Source organism: Octopus bimaculoides, chromosome 23, assembly GCF_046866305.1.
Source record: "Octopus bimaculoides isolate indiv1 chromosome 23, ASM4686630v1, whole genome shotgun sequence".
In the NCBI taxonomy this organism is placed as follows: domain Eukaryota; kingdom Metazoa; phylum Mollusca; class Cephalopoda; order Octopoda; family Octopodidae; genus Octopus; species Octopus bimaculoides.
Window position 1 is genome coordinate 36,631,829 of NC_142950.1, and position 24,739 is coordinate 36,656,567.

The window sequence follows — 24,739 nt, forward strand, 5'->3', positions numbered from 1 at the left end:
CGATAGTTTTTAATTAAAATGTTATAATGGTAGTATTATATAATGTCTGTATAGAGTTATATATAGTATAATCTGTATGCATTTTTGAAAAGTGTTAGAAAATAGAAAATTGTAAATAAGGTTATGGATAATTTCATTTGATATTAATGCGAAATAATTACAACACAATTCATAATACTCTTTTATTTCTTGAAACAGATTAAATAGCATAAACTAATATTGACAATTTAAGAAAAATATATCGAAATGTTAATACAATGGTATAGATTATGAAAAGGAATAATAGATAGTACCTTTAACGTGTGAGATGAAAGAAAGAAATCTGTTACGTATATGTGATTATATATTAAAATGAGTAACTTTCCCAAACAAGATAACTGTATCTATTGAGGTCATCTGATAAATACATTCCATTCTTGAAGTTCATTATTACATACAATGCAAAATGTGTTCAACTTCACCAAACCAATACTTTAGAATTAATATCAATATAAGGTAAATAATTATAAGAGTGTATATTTGAATATGTTGCTGTGTATTTTCATAAATAGAAATGAGTGCAGTCATTTATGTGCAGACACATGCACAAAAATGACACTGCCGATAAATATTTTCTCCCTTTAAACCATCGCATGCAGATATTTTTATGTATAAATGAAATTATAATTGAATAAAACAAAATAAGTTATATTTAAAAGTGCCTCATTAGAGATAACGAAATAGCGAACGGGTATGACAAGCGTCCGGAATGAGTAAGATCTTCACAGTGTAAAAGATTTATTTATGAAAGTAAGTCATATCTACCGAACCTCGGTATGCCGCTTAAACGTGTGATCAGCCATTAGAACACCCTTATAATACGAAGGCATTTCAGCAATATGGTAATCCCTTGAGCTTACAAAGACTACTCCCTCCTCTGAATTTCTATAGCTCTTTCGTTTTAGCTTTCCCGTTACCGCTTTGAATACATATTTGTGTGTTTGGGTGCTAATGTGTAAGCTAGCTCTCTTTGCTTTCACTGCCACTACCATGTTGAATTGTATCCTGTTCCCTCTATTATTATCTCTACGTGCTGTATACTTTTGCATCAACCTTCATTTCAATAATTACTGAAACACATTGTGAACTAACGTTCTTCCTTATTTTCTTTTCTTATTTAAACAGACTTCAAGTCTTAGAAGACTATGAATATTAAAACTACTGTTAATATTTAATAACAAATAACTAATTGCATAATGCTCAAGTGTTTGATTACTTACTAAAGTGACACTTATTTTCATAAACTTTATATCAGAAAGTGTTAATATTTTCTCCAAAATGTCTAAAGATTTAATTATGTATATCCATTTTACTATCAGTTATAATAATCACGCGTTAAAAATATGTGCAGTTAAATGGATGGGAAATTATGAACATACGGTACAAGGCAAATTAAATTTTCAAAATATGCTACCAAACAATACACCAATAAAGAGGACTATGCATGGTCGCTCGACCTGCTAGAAATAGCAGACAAATTTCTTAAATTAGTCCCTACCTTTTTAAAAAGGACATATTGGATGATGTGATTCTAGGTGCATGGTGGCTGTGAAACAGACTGTGGTCACGAGGGGAATACCTATGATCATAGGTCTTCACGATAAGGGATGACCTTGTGTTAAGCAACAACCAAGGATTTCTCTCTATGGTCGCCCGGTCTAGTAGAAATAGCAGCCAAATATCCCTCAAATTGTACTCCACTCTTAAAAAAAGAAAAGATACATTCGATAATGAAGTTCAAGATGTCTGAAAAAGAAAGGATGATCACTGCTAAACAACAGCAACATTTATTGATAGCCAATATAAGTAATGTACGACGTGAGGCAAATATATTGTTTGCTTATTAGATCTATATTTATTTGTGTATTTTGTTTTAGTGAAACTAAATTTCATATAAATCTGCCCTCATATAGATACTTATCATTGTTAAGATAACGTGTTATATTGTGATTGTTCATATGTTTTAAATCTTTAAAATCCTAATCCGGTATTATCTTATTATTAGGTAGCATATAAGGCAGCAAACTGGCAGAATTGTTAGTGCGCCTGGCAAAGTGCTTAGCGGCATTTCGTCCGTTGCTACGTTCTGAGTTCAATTTCCACCGAGGTCGACTTATCCTTTCATCCTTTTGGGGATCGATAAATTAAGTACCAGTTAAACACTGGGGTCGATGTAATCGACTAAGTTTCCTCTCGCCAAATTTCAGGTTTTGTGCTTTTAGTAGAAAGGATTATTAGATTGCATGAACAAATGCAAATAGTAGCACTTGTATACGTTTATTTAAAAATCTTGTATTTCTTTAATAAACATAAATGAAATTTCATTCTGAAATTTTAGAAAAAAAGCTAAAATCATTATATACATCAATTAGAGTCAAACTGTCTTATTTTCCCATTAAGTTTTCCGCTATCAGATAATATTTTTAGTAATTATCAAGATAATTCCTTATGTAATTTCGATATGTACATTTTAAAAAATTTACAATACGCAGACTTTGTTTTTGATTTAAAAATATACAAACGCTGATCATCAAGAACGTTTAGTTTGGTTTCCTACTAATGAACGTTTAGTTTGGTTTCCTACTAATGAACGTTTAGTTTGGTTTCCTACTAATGAACGTTTAGTTTGGTTTCCTACCAATGCTTCTTGAAATTTACGATTTAAAACAACATATTGTCTTTGAATTACGTTTGTCTCCTGCGTACTGTCTTTGTAAGGAAGAAGGTTTGTTATGCAGCAGGGTTTGACCGAGACGATGCCGCTGTAAACTAAAGGCATTTGCGTCCGTCACTTCTGAATGCATTTCTCACCGTGGCGGACTCTCTGGAAAGATTAAAATAAGTAAATCAATTAGTGTAGGGTACTGCTATTTTACTCATTCAATTAAATAAGGATTAAATAAAATAAGGATTAAATAGAATAAGGATTAAATAAAGTAAGGATTAAATATAATCAAAGTATTAAACTTATTATCGTTGAAAAACACAGGAAGTAATAGGAATTGTGAGTTCCAATGAGATATTTGAAATCAACAGTCCTTAACTTTACGTGAGTTGAAAGATTTATGAAGCATGAGACATTGCAAAACACATCTATTTATTAAAGAAGCATACCTGTTCATACAAACATAATATATATGATTTGAATATTTGAAATTGTTGATAGAGTATTGTTGGTATTTTGCTCACTAATGTTCTCAGATTACTAAACATCTCCTCAAGATACACCATGAAGAGAACCGGTGAAAGTAATCGTTGTGCAAACGGTGTTATGTGATAATTTCCCACCCCGCATTCTTTCCGCGTAAGCAAACAGGAGTCTTATCACTTGTACGCTGCCGGATTTCAAAAGTGGCTTAATCGTTTCGAGCAAAAGGTTATTTAATGTCTTTTTCCGTCTTAGTGTCATAAATAACAGCCTATTCTATAGTGTTTTATAAGCTTCAATGTTTTTACGGCGCTGCTCTTCGTCCTCTCATCAAACGCACTATTATACCTGCTCACAAAACATCTTGGCTTTAAAATGGATCCAGAAGTATCACCATTTTATATATCAACCATATAAGAAAAGCAATTGGACCTCATTACCCCATTTTCCATAGACATTGGACTGAAAGTTGATGAATCAAAATGTGTATTTTTGACAGTAAGACGCGGAAAAGTAGTGCCTCCCTCTGAAAACCTTAAAATGAGCTGCTTGACAATACAACCTCTACATCAGGTGACAATTATAGGTATCTTGGACAAGATGAGAATGTCAGACATGATGGTCCTATAAATAAGGAGAGGAACAGGAATGAAAACCCCAGAAGAGTGAAGAGAAATTGGTCGTCAGAACTCAGCTTACAAATAAATTGCAGCGCATATCATGCACTTATATTTGCCTGTCCTTTGCAGTGCGTCCTCACACTTATGTTTGGCCTTTCGAACTAGTCACTACAAGAACTCAATGAGATAGATGTCCGAACTCGCAAGTTGCTCAGTTTTACACGAAATTTCAACATTAATGGAGCTGCAGACAGTCTATACTTCCCACGCATCGATGGTGGTCGTAGTCTCAAATCTGTATTGACGTCATACGAAGCACGTATTGTGACACTGAAACAACATCTGCAACAGAGGAAAGAGACCAGTAACTATCTTGCCAAATTTTTCGTCCATTAAATTAATGACGTAATTAGAATAGCTAATGAAATTGAGGATATGTATGAAATAAGAGCTGATACAGGGCTCTCCCCACGAAGCATTGGTAAAATCTATTTATCAGAAGAAAATTTTTAAAGATGAACGAATTCACTGAGAAGGCAGTACAGGGCTACTTAGCACGAATATGACGAAACATGTACTGGATTGATCATGTTAAATGCTTGGCATGGAGCACCAACAAGTTTATGACATACCATTTTGACGGCTACCTCCATGCAATTCAAGAACAAGAGATCCCAACCAAGTATCTACAGCATCACAGGCAGAAAACTTTGACAGACATGTAGACTGTGCAAGACAAAGACTAAATGCATCAATCACATTATTGTCAACTGTAATAAAATGTCTTTCAGACACTCCCGTAATACAGTAGCCATGTAGGTCTATAAGGGGATAACAAAAAAGAAAATAGCTACAGAGGAAGTTGACGATTTGAAAGAATATTCAAAAGAATATTGGTGGAACCTAAATATTAAAACAGCCACCAAGTTAGAACACAAGCAGCCAGATATTATTTTGTGGGATCGCAAGGAAAAGTTACGTTCTATTTGTGGAAATGATCTGCCTTCAGGAGACCAATGTTGTTTGAAAAATACAAGTGAAAGAGGACATTTATGAACCTTTAATAAGGTGTTTGCATATCCACTAGCCAACATACATTTTCAGTTTCATATCCATTGTTACTGGAGTGACAGGATACGTACATACTAATCCGTCTGGAGCAAAGTATGACTGAACATTTTTCAATGTTTCTATCCTTGGCATCATATTTCACACCCCAGAATAAACCACATTTCCATGTAGTGTTCGTTATTTTCATGCATTTATGCATTTAATTCGTATTTCTTAGTCTGACAGAATCGTTAGTACGCCGGACAAATTTCGTAGTAGCATTTTGCCCGGCTTTGCACTGTGAGTCTATGAAATAAATAGCAATTGAGCACTGATGTTGATGTAATCGACTAGCTCCCTCCACCAAAATTTCAGCCTTTGTGCCGGTTTGTTATTAATGACAAGGAGCCGTTCCGTTTCGCTACAATCTGAAACTGTGTATAACAATTATTTTGTGAGTTGTTACGTGACACCATATTTGTAATGAAGTAAATATAGTCAGAAGTAAACTCATAAATGAATATCCTGCATGATTTCTCATTCGTTACTATTAGATTTACTTTAAATTAATGAAACACTCGAGAAACGTGTAAATTTTGCATATTCTTCTCTCATTTAATTTTGTGGCAAAATATCAAATTACTATCGCTAACAAAAACAATGACTAAACCGGTAAAATTATATGCCTAACGACTTGTGATATCATATGCTAATTTCCTATTTTCATTTCTCATCACCTATAAGGCGGCTAAGGTGGCGAGCTGAAAGAATCGTTGACATGCCGGACATAATGCTAAGCGGCATTTCGCCCGTTGCTACGTTCTGAGTTCAAATTCCGCCGGGGTCGACTTTGCTTTTCATCCTTTCGGGGTCGAGCTGAGCACTGGTATCGATATAATCGACTTTCCTTCTTCTTCAAAATTTCAGGCCTTGTGCCTATAGCGGAAAGGGTTATTTATAGCGCGGCTAGCTAGCAGATTTGTTAGTGTTGGAAAAAATTTAGTTGCAGCATTTATTCCGGTTATTTGCGTTCTGTGTTCAAATCTCGCCATTTCATCCTCTCGTAGTTGTTATAATAATGTAAAAGTCAAGCACTGGATTCACTGGTATCGATAAATCCCCTTTCCCAAAAATTACTGGCGTTGTGCTGAAATCAGAAATCATTGCTCATTATTTATCTAGTTAATATTCATGGGAAAAACATATCTTATGACATCAGTTTACCTCCTCTTAGTATCAATATAACTGCTATTTAGCTTTATTTACTAGTAAATTAGATAAATCAATACTTATCCTTAACCTCACCGTACCTCAACATTCTGAATTCAAATCCTCTAGGCTAATTAAAAGTGACATACCAGGATACAGTCATTCGACTATATTTCACTCGACTCCTAGAAGCTGACCATCTGCCCAGGCAAATTTAACCATTATCAAACCATTATAGTAAATAATGACCTTGGAAAAGATGAACTTTGTAACTTCTCTATATCTTCATCTAAAATGTTTCAGGTTATGAATGAGAAAGAATTAGTAATTCTGCTGGGACGTAGAGCAAAGGTTAACCCTAAACTATTGTCAAAGTCTCAGTTAACCCTAAACTACTTCTTGTCTACTAAAGCTGTTTTTACACATTGTCAAATGATTCAATACTCAACATTTAAGACACTATCCTATTCGAATGTATCGATTCTTATATTGAGCAACATTTTGAATACAATTCTAGTGCAAAATTAGGATAATCTTCTTGAATATTTTCCTAAAAATACCATCAAAGATTCTTTTAGGAATAAAAGTTTACCAGCTGTTACTATTATACTTAAACTCATTAAGATATAGAAATAAAAGAAGGCTGCGTTTCCTCCATCCTTTTTTGTTGTTGTTGCTGCAGCTGCTTCTCTATCAATTAACGATGTTCGTAATACCGTAACTAATATAAATCCTTTCTGAAATAAAATTATAGCTGGCATGTGTTTCTAAGACATGAAGTCTATACAACAAGGAAAAGTACTTATCTAGAAATTGTTCATAAACTTCATACACATAATAATGTTCACTCATAATAATCCTCTCTCATCATATATATATATATATATATATATATATATATATATATATATATATATATATATATATATATATATATATATATATATATATATATATATATATATATATATATTTATATATATATATATTTATATATATATATATATATTTATATATATATATATATATATATATATATATATATATATATATTTATATATATATATATATTTATATATATATATATATATATATATATATATATATATATATATATATATATATATATATATATACATACATACATACGCACACACCTTATATATATATATATATATATATATATATATATATATATATATATTGGGTTATCCCATAAATAATGCGGTCTTTTTATATTTCTTTTATTTTTCAAAATTAAGATGAACAAAGTTCTTTTTTTTTAGTCAAAAATATACTCTCTTTCACTTTCTACAATGCTCTTCCATCTATCTGTTAGACTTGCAAGGCCCCTCTAGCAAAATTCACTTGTCCGTGGCGAAAAATACTCCTCCCCTGTTCTGAACTCGTCAACAGAGTTCATATTTTTTTCCGTCCAAATGATTTTGAAGACTGCGGAATAAGTGATAATCAGAGGGAGTGATATCCAGCGAATATGGTGGGTGGGGCATCGTTTGCTATTCAAACTGCTCCAACCTTTGGAATGTCATCCTCGCTGTATGTGGCCGAGCTTTATCCGATTGGAAGAACACCTTTCGTCTTGAAACTAAAGATAGACGTTTTTCGATGGCATGCAGTTGTCGATAAATGGTTGAATGACCAAATCCAAGCTCCTCTGCTAGTTCCTCAACAGTTACGATGGGATTTTCTATGACTCTTTCTGAAGTTTGTTTTTACCACCTTTTCTATAAGTATTTCATAACGCTGGCATAATTTCCATTGTATAAAGTCTCGACTATGGCATGTCTGAAATTGTATTCTTTCTTGACCAAGGAGGTAAAGCAGAAACTACATGATTAGCTGTCACCTCCAAACCTCCACATATTCTGCAGATACTCATTGTATTCTACTTCACATTACATGTTTTCGGTAGTTTCTTTAGCAATGACTGTGAAACCGACCTGCAATAAAAAAAAATCCTTCTATATCAGTTTTGAGCCCTGCGCCTTCTCAGCTCACACGGCTTTCTCAGGCACAGACTATGTAGAAGCTTTTATTTTAACATAGCATTTCATTTTATAATTTTAGCGTAACATTTTGTACCACTGGCTTTTAGTTTAGTTTTCAATTTATTCTTTTCACAGCGTTACTCCTTTCTCATCACAATAACCTCCTTCTTCAACTTACACTTTGTATTTGTTAGCTTTCCTGAAGGCAGAAAATACTTCATTATTCGTTAGTAGTTATTTTTATGTTTATCCTGTTGAAGATACATAGATTTACATTTTTTACTTTGATTTATGCGGTCGGAATCGAACTGATCGTTTTGTTTTTGTTTTGTTTTTTTTCTGAAGGAAATGTTATGGCTTTTTATAAGAATGAATTGTCTGAAAGAGAATCTGTCTTTATGAAAAGAGGTTACCTCGCTTTACTTATTCTTTGTTGCTTTCTTAATTTGTTATATTGTATTCCTGGAATATTTGTTTGTAGTCCTTTTCAATAATTTTTTACTTTCTATTATTGATTTCATTAAAGATTAGGGGGTTTCCATGTTGTTTTCTCACAGTTAAATGTTTCTAAATGAATAGATTTGAGGAAATATACATCGAGACTACTGCTACTATTCCACATCATTTGCTTAATTTTTACGATATTGTTGTTTAAGATCACCGATTTTGCATTCTTTATTGTTAAACGTTATAATTTGGAGACTTTTCATAATGTTTTATAATTGGGAATGTGCATGAATTATCACCTGTCGATTTTAATTATTTAACTCTCAACATCTTTAGATTATCTTTTCCCTTTCATACATATTTTTGTTCGTGTAGTTTTGATTCAAATTCGGTTGCTCAGTACTGGTTTGATTTTGGAGTTTTGCAATCTATTTTGTTTTGCATGTGCTTGATCTATAGAAGTGATTTTCATACTCACATTTATGTTTTTATTGATTCTTTTCTTTTAAGTGTTCTGTTTTTACATTTTGGATATTTTTTAGTTTGAGCGTGTAATTCCTTAAATTATTTAATCTGTTGAGATATTTTCTCTCCAGATATAATTTATAATTTGCAATAGTTTTGGTTTAGCTCACATTATGTAGCTATAAATCTGCTTGTATTATGGAAATATTCTCCTTGAGTCTAGTCTTTCTTTTATTTAAATTACAGTAATTTTCATAAAGCACTGTTTACCTGTATCTGGCGATACAGTTGTAATCAATCAGAAACTGAAAGCGTGAGGGATTTCTGTCCTCGCGTAAACACTACTTAGCAATGATAAAATAAACAACAAAGTGAATATCAGCAACAACGACGTTTGCATCAACAAAAATTATAATTATGTTGAAATAATCGAAATTAACAGCAAAAGCAATAGTGCATAATTATAATATAGAAATATCAATATAAAAATATCAATATGTTGTCAATATCATAGTTGATACCATTCTATATGTTAAGCTGGCGGCAAATTTTCAACACAATGTTACCCTAAACGAGGAATTACATTTGCCATTAAAGCATAGTAGATACGCAGAACTACATTATTTAATGTGTCCTTTCTGTATTTAAAATAAAATGGAGTATTTTTTGAAAGAATATTTGGCTGTTACTTTTTGTAGGCTGAGCGACCACAAGGTGTGCCGAAATCCTTGCCTGCAAGCTAAGTTTCGTCTTTTTTCGAATCTGAAATCACTTGCGGAAGAATTCTCTAAAAACTACAAGATGACTTAAACCTTAGTACGAAAACTAATTACACAGCCATGAATTTTGAAAATTAAATAATCATAATTTATCCAACACAAAATCGTTCCTTTGATTCGACCCTGCAACTAAAAAAGTGTTTTATGCATGACATAGAGGTACTCTCTCTCTCTCTCTCTCTCTCTCTCTCTCTCTCTCTCTCTCTCTCTATCTATCTATCTATCTCTCTCTCTTTCTCTCTCTCACTGGTTTGTGACACTAGCTGTAATAGTAGTTGGGGTGGTAATGGTGGGATAGTGGAGGTGGGGTATCGTCATCGTTGTGTAAGTGATAACAGTGGGGATAGCGATAATATTGTGATTAAAGTACAACGGTAATTATGAGAACATGAAATACGAAATCCCACCATTACTTTATTAATTTTGCATTTGCATTTTGTTAGTTTAAAAACATTTTCAGAAACCGTTTAGAGACAATCACTTATGTTAATTCACAATATTTGTATATAAGTTTCTAAGTACCTGATGTCCAAGCTTATCTTTTCTGCTACGTGTTAATATGTATGTATGTATGTATGTATGTGAAGTAAATTAGACTACAACAGTTAAAATGAAGAGTTAGCTTTCTTTTCATAGTTTTCTGCGGTATTACTCTAGTATTTAAACTGTTGCTTTAAACATCCGAATAGAGCAGAAAAACATTGAAAAGTAACCATTCTTATGAAATATATTATTCAAAATACTTATGTTGAGATCTATCGGATTTATGCTATGAAACTGAAAACTTGATAAAATAAAATTTCATTTGCAAGAATAACTCAGAAGATAATTTCTAAAGAAAAGGTATATATAAAAAGAAAATATAAACCTTCGCGATATATGGCTGAAAAAAATCATGATTACGAAGAATCAGCTGTATGTTGCATCTTCAATGGATGTCAATGAGCCGCACTGAAGAGAAGCGCACTTTTATGACTTCAAAGTAAACAACTACATGGGATTTGATGTCCTACTGGGAACAAGTCTCCGTACTCAGACATACAAAGAAAATTACGCGCCCCCTTTATATCACATATATTATAGACACTCGCATAGATTTATTTGTTAAGACATATCTAGAATTATACGCAAAACACACCCAAACGCACATTATTAATATAATTCATTTGAGAGAGTCTATCTGGCTTCTGGAATGTTTCAATTACATCCGATTTTAGCTAATAACGAACAATTTTCAGTTTACAGATGTTAAACTGTTAATAGGTACATTAATAATAGGATTTTATTTCAAAGTCCCCAGCTAGTCTTCACAACCGAAAATGTAATTCGAAGCAAATGAATTTGTACTATATAAAATATATATTTCCATATTTATAAACTACCAAAATGGCCTTGATTAAATGTAATATTTTTTAAGCTTGGAAAAATATTTTCTAGGTTTCACTCTATGGAGAACATGTAATTGCGATTAATTGTTATCTGATTTAGAAACTTACGTAAATGATTTTTATGAGAAGATATCTTGAATAAAATATTTACTATATGTCTGAAAAAGTTAGAAAACATTTGGAAATGCACCAAAAGAATTAAGTAAGTTGTGATACTAATGAATTATTTTCTTCCTCTGCAATTCAGAATCATTCGCAATTTAACACTCACTTTATTATTAAAATCGTTGACCAGTAGATAAAAAATATGAAAACTTTTTGTGTTCCGCCCAAAATAATGTTCTTTTACAATTAATCCCTAATTAGGATTATATAACAGACGTTATTATTAGTAATAAATGTGACACAAATAAATCCAAAGATCCAGTGTTCACCAATGCGAGTTTGATGATAAATATGTTTTTACATTAGTCGTGAGCGGATTGTTAGCGAGTGATAGGTTGGGTATGGCAAAGATGAATGAAAGAAGATAGACAACTATGACCCATCAATATGTGGGCTTCATCCGTGCACTGCCACTTGGATATGAAACTTCCTGTCAGACCGAAATATTGCTGCAATAATTTAGCAAAACTCTCTTTAACAACTGCTCAATAAATTCTAGTGTTCATCAATGTTCGGTTATGCTTCTCACGGTTTTTCTTCTGTTTAATATGAATACAATTGCGATCACCTTCACCGACACTCACTCATACGTAAATAGGTTTTCATTTTACCTTTATCCTCCGCTACCCTTGTATTACCTCCAAGTACAGAGCCCTATTAAGCATTATTGGAACTAGAATGAAGATATATTCTACTTCCAATAATATAGACACGATAATTGCTCATACAAAGGAACCAATTTCTACCGCCCCCTGATTATTCATGAACAACATGTAGGTAAACTCAAATTTAGATAAATGCTGCATCTGATAATTCTCATTTTTTATGGTTACCTGACATACATACCAGAGCTAAATCAGTATCTCAAAGACTTGGATTCTTCTTTACAACCAAGAAGTGCTTGCAACTCTGATCAGTTGATAATCTTCTACAAAGCGCAAGTTAAATTTATATTATATTATTGTTCCTGTTCACATATTTAAGACGCTGCTGCAATGCACTCAAATCCAAGACCGAATAAAGACATTTCTCAGTGGCAGTGTCCTACCGGTAGATCTGGATTTACGAAGGTTGTGTTAGTGGTCACTGATGAGTGAAAGAGATTAAGAGAGAGAGACAGACAGATAGACATCTAGACAGAAAGAAAGACCGACAGACTGACAGAGCAGTCAATGCAGCATTCGGTCCAGGTATCGAATTTACGATCGAATATTACGTTCAAGATCACACTAGGCTAAGCGCCTTCTCGTATAGAATAAAATAAGCATAAAATAGACATCATTTTGATTGATTCTGTTATATGATTTGCGTCACTCGTTTGTATATTTATTCAGTATTAAGACTATTTTTTCATGTACCACATTTTCCAAAAATGTTTATTGGTTATCTGCTTGTGAAACTTAGAATGATATGATTCTTTCAATAGAATTTAAAATTTACGTAGTGATATTTTAAATACAAATAAGTTTATCACAATGAACATATATTTCACTCGTTATTTTGTTGCGGTTTATTTCACCTATTCTCTAAACACTTCTGATTCCGTTCAAAAACAAAAGAAAAAATTAAGTTTTTCACCTATTCTCTAAACACTTCTGATTCCGTTCAAAAACAAAAGAAAAAATTAAGTTTTTCACCTCAAAAAGCCAAATATTTTGAGGGGAGGAAGGTTTTTGTGTATTGATATTTGGCTTGGACTTTTAGCTAACTGGAACTATAAAGTTATTACGAAGTATTTGAACGAAGACAATATTGACTTTCTAACTTTAATTACGCATTTATTATTAAATACGATTAGCATAACTGTTTTGTTTTAAATCAACAGTTCATAGGCCATTTCCTGAATATTAATATTTCGTACGGCGCAAATTTTCATGGTAATTTATAGCCTTTTGATTCTTAAACTGATTCATTTGATTCATTTATTATCAGATTTTAAACAAATTATATTCAAATTTCTCTTGGAAAAAATTTATAAAATTCGTCTCGATTTACCCTGGAGCTATAGTAGCATCTAATGTAGAGAGTAATTCTTCTACCAGAAAAAGTATCCGCCTATTGTTCATCAATATACCAGCAGCTTCTTTAATTACGTTTTTCTCATGTGCTCAACTACTTTGACAACAGAAGAAAATTATAAAAGTGGAGTGGAAGCTTAACATAGCTGCCCCGCTCAAAGCAGGAACTCGAATCATTCTCTATATTTTTGTACAGCATTAAGAGAGATTAAAACGATGCAGAGGAGTAATATGAATTGCTTACGATAGACTTAATAGAAAAAAATAACAAACCGATTTTATATTATTTATTTTAAAATACCTTAGGAATGAGAACCCAGGGTTGGGTTCAAAATTCCACTAGGACACCTGATGAAGGCTGGAGTGTAAATCAGCAGAAACATCGTGGTAACAACAAACAAGAGAAGGACACATATCTGTCCAATGTAAACAATGTACAGAATTCTTCATCTGTAAAATATAGAACAGTAATATTAGAATTCCTTCTTAAACAACTACATTTCTCGCAACATTAATGTAAAAAAAGGGATAATGTAAAGAATCTTTCTATCAAGGAATTCAACGGTAGAGTTCTTTAAATATATATCAGTTAATTGTTATTCAAGCTATATAATTAATATGATCGAGATGTCTAAAATTAGCCATTATTTCACATATAGTATTTAGATACAATATTTTCCCACTACACAACCCAACAGGTATTTTGTTAGGACATTTTTACCTGATTTGAAGGGGGTCTTTTTGATATGCTGAATCCAAAAACAGAATCCATCTTTTACCATCACGTCTAGATTTCAAGATACCCAAAAACCCTAAGTTTTGCAATTTTTCTCATTTTTCATAAAAATACATTGTTTATGTGTGAAATTTAGTACTCCACGAACTTGATAACCAGAAAGTACCAGCTGTGCCAGAGAAAGCCAAAGAGGATCGGGATTACTTCGGAATTAGCTGGTCGTCACACTCTCAGCTATTTGATCAAAATGAATTCATTGGCTTAGTAAGGGACTTACATTTATCAAACAAATCTGCAGAAGTTCTTGCGTCTCTGTCAAAGGAAAAAAGCCTTCATAAAGAAGGAACTAAAGTCACCTTCAATCGCACTAAGGATGCTGAATTGCTTCCGTCCTTCACAGAAAATGAGTGAGTGTATTGCATAAACATTGTGGAACTGCTTCAAAAGATGGGATTAGCAAAATATGATGCACGTGATTGGCGCCTTTTGATCAATATCTCGAAAAGAAGTTTGAAATGTATTTTACTTCATAAAGGAAATATATTGGCCTCTGTTCCAACTACTCTGCAAAACTAGAAGAGAAACAGGAAGTAGTGAAAGTAGTGCTAGCGAAAATTAAGTAACACATATCATCAGTAAGTGATATGCGTGGACTTTAAGTTGTTAATTTTTTTTCCCAGGGCAACAAAGTGTATACGCCAAATATTCGTACAATTTATGTATGTGAGATTGCAAATGCAGAGAAGAACATTCGATGATCAAAGAATATGGTCGCAGGTTCCAGGTTTTTTAATGTAGTTGAAGCGCCTTTAGTTAGTTCAACCAGGAAAACTTATCCTACATGGCACCAAATGCAACTTAGCATTATGAAGCAGTTCGCTAAAGCTCTAGATAAAGATGGGGTCATGAGTTCAACTACATCTGCAGCATTTTTCCCGTTCTCAGTGAAAAGAAAAAACCTGGAGTGTTTGATGTGCTTCAAATAATAAAAAATTGATGAAATTTGTAAATTCAAAGAATTGCATTGAAGCATCTGCATGGAATTAACTTGTCATAGTTATAAATTACTTTCTGTTCAATAAGACATCAATGGAACAAGGGTATTAAAGCAGATTGGACTTGCATATGTATGATGATGGACTATTGCTGGAACTTGGCTCATGATCTTCGTAGGGTTCTGCACCCAAGAAAATCATCCAAACGTAAATTCATGGAAAATAGGCATAAACAATGATATAATTTGTCTGTAGAAATTCTGAGATTTTTACTAATTTTTCAATAAAAAATATTCGAGTTTGAAGAGAAACCAATTTCTGTGTATGTTTGTACGTTATGCCTAGTCCATCATAAACTGCTTTACTGAAAAGAAAAACCAATGCAATTCTATGGATCCAATGTCTTAAAATTTTGACTTGGTAATAAATGGATGTTGTTTTCGGATTTTGTGTGTAAAAAAAATCCAAGTTCAGATTCCAATTTTTCACGACAGAAATGTTTTTCGGCATGTGATATTAAACTCACAGGGTCTGGTTTAAATTTCTGTTTCCCTCTATTACTGTAGGAATATATCAGTTGTTGGGAACATTTTTTTCTGTGTAGAATGTCGTTTTGAATTAATTCATCATTAAAAAAATGAGAATAGAAATTAATCTGTAATCCCAAGGTCGCTTTTCCTTAATTAAAAGGACTTTGAGAAAATATTTATTCACTCATAAAATGCATTTTTTACACCTTTCCCCGTGCCCCACCCCCAACATATTGATATTTTACAATACAAAACTATAATTCATATCCCAAAGATACTTACAGATTGCGTCTCGTCTGAATTTCTAAATTAATCCTGTCACAATACTATAGCTATTTGTTACTATGGTAATAATTACTCTACATTTAAGTAAATTATTTGTAAGTTTTTCACATTTTTGTATAGTGTTGATAAAGAATCTTTTGCTTAAAGACTTGAATGAAAGGAACGAAAATGTCGAATAACTTCAAAATATAGTCAGAAAATAAGTCTTAGAATTAACAAGATAGAGATTCAGCAAAAATTTCCACTTTTTACTCTGCTAGTGAACAACTGAAAACTAGAGGTAAAATAGAATTAACAGTGATTAACTTTTTCATTAGTAAATACTCACTAGGAAATCGCGAAAAGATATTGTGTGAGATCACTCAAATTTTGTGAGCCAGAAACCAATACCAACAACCCTTTGTGCCATTAACAAGCGAATATAAAGTGATACTTGGGTTTTTTCTCAGTTAATTGAAGCTTTGTAAGATAAATGGAATATTTGTGGAGTTTCTTCTGTTCATCTAAAGAAAACTTTTTGCTTTATTGTAGAAAATAAATTGTGAATATCCTGATATTATCTCCAAACTGTGTACATATATGAGATGGAAAGTAAAACTTTTTAATTTATTTGAATACAATTGAGTCCTATCACTATCACAAAACACATGCCCAGATGAGGATGAACATATCAGGGAAATGTTTTTGTGAGACACGGTAATTTCTTATTAATTACAAATGACAGCTGAGCAATTTTCGCCTTTTAAAAATATTATTTCGTATGAAAACGTTGGTGTCCGAATCGGTAGAGCGTCGGCGAAATGTACTTTGCTACGATTCTTTATATTAGTAAACCTAAAAGTTGTTTGCCTTAATGATAGGATTTCACTTACGAGCAGTTTGAAAGTACTTTTGAGCTGTGGTAGTTTGTTGGCGCGTATCTTGCAAGTACAACGGTATATTCTAAGTTATTTGAACTGTTATACTCGTCTTATTTTCCTTGAAGTAAAACTCCTGGAGAAATTTCTAGAGCATATATTTTCGTCATACTGCAAGACGTAAGACGGAACATTTGAAGTATTAACCTCTCCTAGGTATTCTTCAGTTTAAGAGACAGAGAAATACGGTAAATAACCACAGAGAATTATAAGTAATCGAATGATAATATTTTCTTTTTTTCAACATATGGTCGTTTATATGTTACGAACTAGTTTTTATTATGAAATTAGCTGTAAATTGTTCTAAAAATAGAATAGAATCTTGGTAACCGTATTGTTTATTGATATACAATGACGAAATAACGAATAAAAAGACAGCTGCTGTACATGCTTGAAGACGTAAGTAATCTGCTACCTTTCATCTGAAAGATGAAAGGTAGTAAAGCAGTACATATGTAACACAATCACTCACACAGATGGCTGGGTCCAATATAAACTCCAGATTTATACTGTTGTACAAATACATGTATTTCATAATACTATTGAAACTGGAGTGGCAGAGTATGATTTTAGTGAAGATATTCATTATCTACAGAAACATTTTATATCTAAGTAGTTATAAAACGGACATTTTCATCATAAACGAGTGATTTGGAGCTATAGAAGCTGATACCAGACACAATGTTGCGATATTTCAAGGTTGGATATCCCTACCGGCCAGTTAGTTGTCCTGCGTGCTTATATAACAGCGGTGTCCTTAAGCTGTATAACATGTGATTTGGTTAAAATTTCATCAATCAAAATCTAAACGTATAAAGAAATTTCATAAACACATATACAAAATAGAGTTAACACAATCCTTCAAGTAACTTTGACATTACCAGTAGCTGAAAAAATCGTACTTCAGATAATGTGTCAAAGAAAAGCTATAAACTAGAGCTTGCTGGCAAATGAGAATGCAAAACTATATATAATATGAAAAGGTATGAAAAGATTTTGTTTAAAAGTACTTTTGCATGTTATCGATTTCCAATTTATCCAAATTGCTAAATATGGTGTTTATGAATGTATGTATGTATGTATGTATGTATGTATGTATGTATGTCATTGTTCAGTTTTATTTCGAGATTTCTTGCCAATAGAGGAAGAGCTGGTTTCTAACCTAGATCCAAGACTCCTTCGTTGGAATTTCACCATCAACAACAGGGTATTTTTGTATGCATGTACGTGTGTACATATTTATCTGTGCAGATTTGTATGTATTGTTTTATGTATGTATTCTCATGCATACAGTTGCAAATCTAGACATTCTCGTATATATTTAAATGATAAACTTCAGGAAAGTCTTACAGATTTTTACAGTTCCAGTGATGGCTTGGATCTGCAGTCTTCGAATTAGCTTCCTCCTTTCTGGTTTTGAGAAGCCTAATTTCTGAAGACTGGTATTTAGGAAGTGTGCAACATATCCCAGCGCCCCAATAATTGCAGGTATAGACCTGAACTTGTAATCTGGATAGAGTAACTGAAAATTTCTCAATATTTTAGTGTAGGTAACTCTTTTTCACTGGTCTTCAGTTTTGTTAACAACCGCCGGGCAGCTAATTTACACAACTGTACACAGTTTCTCTTCTCTATCCCGAATCATTCTATGAGGTCTGTTGTGCTTACATTTTATTGAGGTCTTCACCGGGACATTCCACCAGTATTCCTTTTTGTTATGAGCGACTATGACTTCTACCATACTGTGGGTTCTTATTTCTTTGTCCTCGGGGTTATCCATCGGACGGATTTCGTTATAGAGTGTCCTAGCTACAGCATCATGTCTCAACGGTAGATTATACCGTGATGACATTTTCGGACAACAACTGTTTATGATGTGGGTGATATCATCGGTGTTAAATCCACAAAGTCAGCATCGGCTGTCACATTTTACTGCTTTTCCTGCATCTCTATCCCTTTTGTGTTTGGATGATATTTGGATGATATTTCCTGTTCCTGGATTGCAAACGCATACCCTTCAAAGTAGGAGGTAGTAATCCGGCTATTGATCCATGATAGACTGCATTGATGATCAATATCACTATCATCTCGGGGCTTTCTACTAACATATCCATGCATAGTCTTCTGCTCATATAGGCTTATCCTTTCATCTGATAATACGTTGCGGTAAAGTTGTGCGACTTCTTTGGTTATGTATTCTAGGTATGTATGTATGTTCGTATGTATGTATGTGTTATGTATGTATGTATATGTGTGTGCAGGTTTGTGTGTGTGCGTGTGTGTGAGAGAGAGAAAGAAAGAGAGCGAGAGAGAATAGTTTGCTTCGCAACCACATGGTTCTAGGCTGCGTCCAATTGTAAGGATTTTACTATAATGTCTTACGCACGCCACTGCCCCGAATCCCGTTGTATCTACGCCTCTCTCGGAGTAAATCGGTACGATGAACTAAAATACTCTATGGGTTTGAGATATAGACTTACTCAACTTTACGTCAAAAAGAAGTCAGCCATTTTGATACATTTCGTTCAATAAAATAAGTAACATTAAATACTGGACTGAATCGCCTGAAAACTATTGAAAGGAGTGCCAAGATATTGCCGTTGTTCAAAATACTGGAATTAGTAAAAGAAGGAATATATACATGTTTGTGTATCTGTGCATGTGAGCTGACGAGTGTGACGTGGCAAAAAACATAAATCGTCGGATATAACAACGGGAAACATGCTAGAATCGAAGCGAAAACGATCAACAAGATACATCACACAATCTCAATTTATAATATTAGATCAATATTGCGTTCCTTTGGAAATGTTCAAACATACATTGATAGATTTTTTTAGTCCCTGGAGAAATTATAACAGAGAAGGGGCGTCGAATTGATTCGACCTGAATGTACTACTACGTATATTTATCGACCACTAATGATAGAGATAACGTTACTTTTTAAATATAATTTGAATCGTTATTAAGCTGATCAATTATTTATCTCCTTCTTTATATCGCAGTTGGTGAACAATACTGTCGTTAATTTCGAGTTTCAAACGACCAATCATTTACTCAATGCATTTATAGACGGCAAGTGTGACAACTGAGTTCTGTATATTTCAATGTAGAACGAATATAATAGGGTATTTCACTACAGAAGCACTAGCTTTTCTATTTCCTCGCTGATGTAAAATACGATACACGTTCACACATACATGCACACAAACACACCCAAATACTCACACTTATACATGCATATATATATATATATATATACACAAAGAGGGAGCCACTGATACATACGAGGTATCAAGAATCTATGGAAAGTAGACACACCGGACTGGCTTGCCAAAGCACGGGAAAGCTGAATGGTCAAGAATGGAGACATTAGAAGCACCAGAAGCTCATTCATATCTCAATATTATGTACAAATTGTACACAATCTGCTAAAACCAATTTTTCCATGACTATTGCGAGTCTTACGATCTAGTCACAGGCCAACAAGGTGGAAAGAAAGGATGTGATAACGCTCCGAACAACTTTTGGTAGCTGTATTGTCTGAGGTAAATATTGCAGAAACTTTGCAACATTATGCCTTCATTACACAAAAAGAGCAAGAAGAGACGGAACAGAGAAGCCCGTAAAATCCGAAAATGCGATCTTAAGTAACGATTATGCCATTTTTTAGTGGAGTTCATTACATATGTTGGCAAAAACTGTCCAAAATATCATCTCTCACTGCGACATGCTAAAGAAAACATACAATAACATCTTCAAAAAAAAACTGACCTTGGATATCCCAAATAACAAATCTAGTATGGAATACCTACAAATCAGTAAAAGAATATTAATGAAACATTCCCATCAAAACCACTGCCCAATGCACACATAACAGTCCTAATATAATTATTTGATACGGAAAATCACGTCATATACAGTCATAGAGCTTAGTTAGTTACCCTGAAGATGTGAACATCAATTCCAAAATCCGCAAGAAGGGGTACATCTATGGAAAACTGCTTCTAAACCGGATTAAATTTACATTCATACGAACAATCATTAAACAACCCTTATTCAGAGACCTTTTGAATTGGATAGACTACTCGACCGGAAGAAAATTCTAGCTGGGCCCCACCTGCAAGGCCATGCGTTGTTTATCTGGATATGAGATCACCACGTCGCATGCATATGGTTGTATGCATGTACCTGGTGCACCCTTATCAGACGGTTAGTCATGATAGTTACACTGGACTTTGTATATTTTACCCCAGTATCATTTTGATGGCATACACTGCTCTCTCACTCTATAATAATAATAATAATAATAATAATAATAATAATAATAATAATAATAATAATAAACAGGATCGAAGCGATCAATGCTCTAGCCATACCAGTCGTGACTTACAGTTTCAACATCGTTAACTGGTCAATTACTGAAATATGTAATGTTGACAGAAAAATACGAAAACTGTTGACAATGCATAGAATGCACCACCCTAAGGCAGATATAGAACGTCTTTATCTGCCAAGAAAAGAGGGAGGTCGAGGACTACTACAGCTGGCATTATCAATGAAGGTAGCCACAATTGGCCTAGACACCTATATGAAAAACTCTGAGGACTGGATGCTAAAACTTGTCTTAAAATATGAAAGCAAGAAAGCATCTTACTCAGTAACAAAACAGGCAAAGGAATATCTAAGTGAATTCCAATTGCAACAAATTCAAGAATTAGACGAACTAGAAACACCTACAGAAAAAGCTAAGCGCTTGAAAACCCGTGCTAAAATTGCTGCCTTAGCTATTATGACTGAAAAATGGCATGGAAAACCTCTCAATGGCAAATACCCAAAGAGAGCGAATAATGCAGATATTGACAAAGCCCTTACCCACCAATGGTTAATGGCCTCTGGATTGAAATCAGAAACAGAGGGGTTTATCATAGCAGCCCAAGATCAATGCCTACCTACAAAGAACTACCAGGCCAACATATTAAAGAACGGCAGCTCCCCATTATGTCGTATATGCCAACAACAAAATGAGACCATCGATCATGTTGTCTCCATGTGCAGTCTGCTTGCGCCTACAGAGTATCTCAACAGGCATGATAGAGCTGCACAATATATTCACTGGGTAATATGCAAAAACCTGGACTTGCCCCATGATAAAAACTGGTGGGAACACAAACCACCCCCAGTACTTGAAAATGATCACATTGCACTCCTCTGGAACTTCACCATTCAAACTGACAGAAAGATAGACGCAAATAGGCCAGACATCATACTGAAAGACTTCAGACAAAAATCATGCCTCCTCATTGATATGACTGTCCCAATTGATATAAACGTATCTGTCAAGACCTACCAAAAACTGAGCAAATATAAAGATCTTGAAATAGAAATTAGCAAAATGTGGAATCTGAAGACGAAAACAATACCTATTGTCATAGGTGCCCTGGGAATGACAGCGAAACGGGCTGATTACTACCTAGCTCAGATACCAGGAAACCCCAAAATGGCTGAAGTCCAAAAGATAGTGCTCATGGGAACTGCCCATATCCTACGTAAAATACTGTCTATGTGATCTCAAATTTTAAAGCAAACATAATTTTCTTATGGTTTCTTAAACATTCACTTGAACAAAACTGTACAAATCCAAATATATGGTACCCTAGGCATAACACCTACATGAACTTCTAACTTGTTGTCTCTTGAGGTCTCTGGGTGAGACTTGGATCCAACTTGTACAAATGCAAAACAAAAGTCAAACATAAAATAATAATAATAATACAGAATAAACAACACATCAGAAAGTGATAAGTGCAGAATTTGTGGACAAAATATGGTGAAACCGTATGGCATATTACCAGTCAATGTACGCTACTTGTCCAGAAAGAATATAAGAGACGTCATGACAACATAGTAAGGATTGTCCAATGGACACTTTGCAGCAAGTATGGACAAATGTGCCAAGTTGATTCACTAGTCACCATTGAAAACACTGTATCCGACATTGTAATAATTAGAGCACTAGGTATGATAAAAAAAAAACGAACATAAACATAGTAGCTATATCTGGACCCTCTACACTACACACTATCCAAAAAATTCCCTGCTAGGAACAGCCCACAACCTACGCAAGACACTATCTATTACCCAAGTAAAACAATCTACAAACATCAAGACATACTCTATACAGTTAATATCCAATAAAATAAACAACCCCACAACATATATTCTACAGATTGTCCGTACTTCGAGTTCCAGGCCCTTCCTAAACAGCACTACCATCCTGTTTCCCATTCCAGGTCGACTAAGTAATGCGTAAATCTTGAAATCGTCGAAATCCTGGTTTCGCTGACGGCCGTCACATCCATAGCTAGTAATCTGAGGTCGTTGAGCAGGTGACCTTGCTTCCAGAGTAACTCCAGGTCACGAGCATACATACACAACCTACTCCTAAATCTATCATGATGATCGGACAAGGTTTGGAGTAGCAAAGGGTGTCTACTTACCAGCGCTTGCCGTTGCATCAGATGGTTCAGCATCCGTAACTTGTTGGGGTCCCTTTATGAATCCCCTTAAAAACCTACTCTTGGCTTTTACATTAGAGGTTCTCAAGTCGCGAGGGAACTCACCCTAATGTTTTGTTGTTTTTTGTATTTTGTTTTTGTTTTTTGCTTTTGTTTTTTTATAGAGACATTCGCACCATCATCAGTATTTCTGTCACTTGAAAGATGCTGATGCCGATGATCATACGCTCTCTCGATGTCCTTCATTCGTGCTAAGAGAATCATCAATTCTTTGTTGGCCCTCCTCACAAGCCTGAAGTTTCCTGTTTGTGCGGTTAGTTTAGCTGTAGGGGTTGTTTTCGTTTCGTTGCAGTTGTGGTAGCTGGTTGTGATAGCAGTAGATGTATTGACAATTGTGGTGCTGGAAAGTTTGGTGATGTGGTAGGCGTGTCTATGGCTGTTATGGATGCGTTTTCTATGTTTCTTGTGAGTGCGTTGGTGTGAGGCATGATGTTTTATTGTGCTTTCTTTTTGCTGTTTCTGGTTTTCACTCATTTTCACTGCGTGTTGCACATGAATCCGTGTCTGTAGAATCAGGGAGTGAGTCTATTAATATATTTGAGTTTGGAGGAGGCGGAGAGGGAGAGGGAGGGGAAAACCCCTGGGTGTTCTGTGTGTCCGTTATTATTATTCTTTCTGATGTTGAAGGTGGTGGTGGTGGTGGTGGTGGTGGTGATTGTGGTGGTGTTAATGTTGCTGGTGTTGCTGGTGTTAGTGTTCTTCCAGCATTTGCTGATTTTGCTTTTCCTGTTGTTAATGGTGCCGTTGTTGCCGGGTTGGTGTCGCTTTTGTTGTTGATCGTTGCTGGTTTGGTTGTTAAGGTTTTTGAGGACCTGGCGTTGGTAGTAGGAGGACTCCATGTTTCCCCGTCTTCTGTTGTATGCAGAAAGCTCTCAAGTAGGCTGTCTGTCTACACAAGTGGCACCGTGGCTTTCTACCATCAATAGGAACGTGTAGCTCTTCTCCTCCTGGAAGGTGAATGAGGCTTGAACTCTTATGGATCGTGTATGGTTTAAAGTAGAGTAACACCTCCACGCAGATTCCAGACCAATTTTCACAACGGATCCGCTTCACTTCCAGGAGATTATTACTCCCTTCGAAAGCGATACACTCTAAAATCCACCATAAATTTACCTCCGGTGGAATTCCTGAGATCTTTATCCGCACCGTCCACTTCCTAAATACGTTGGGTGGATCAGATATTATTATTATTATTATTATTATTATTATTATTATTATTATTATTATTATTATTATTATTATTATTATTTCTTTTTATCACAGGTTTCTGTTGGAACTTCTGAAGTCTTGCATGTATATCGGGCTTGCTGCCTACAGCCTCAACTATCTAATATTTTCCTGATTATTCTGGCCGTGCCTAG

General features: G+C 34.2%; 1 protein-coding gene and 1 long non-coding RNA gene across 6 annotated transcripts in view; one reads left to right on the plus strand and one right to left on the minus strand.

Moving 5' to 3' along the window:
- The window catches only part of LOC106882622 (protein Wnt-9a), a 278,778-nt gene that overhangs the window by 132,746 nt on the left and 121,293 nt on the right, over positions 1–24,739 (plus strand). The gene's annotated exons all lie outside the window — the stretch shown is intronic.
- On the minus strand, positions 172–3,318 carry LOC149131357 (uncharacterized). Its single transcript, XR_016238079.1, has 2 exons — positions 3,154–3,318; positions 172–2,863 (listed from the first exon to the last, which is right to left on the minus strand). It is a non-coding gene; the product is annotated as an uncharacterized LOC149131357 (long non-coding RNA).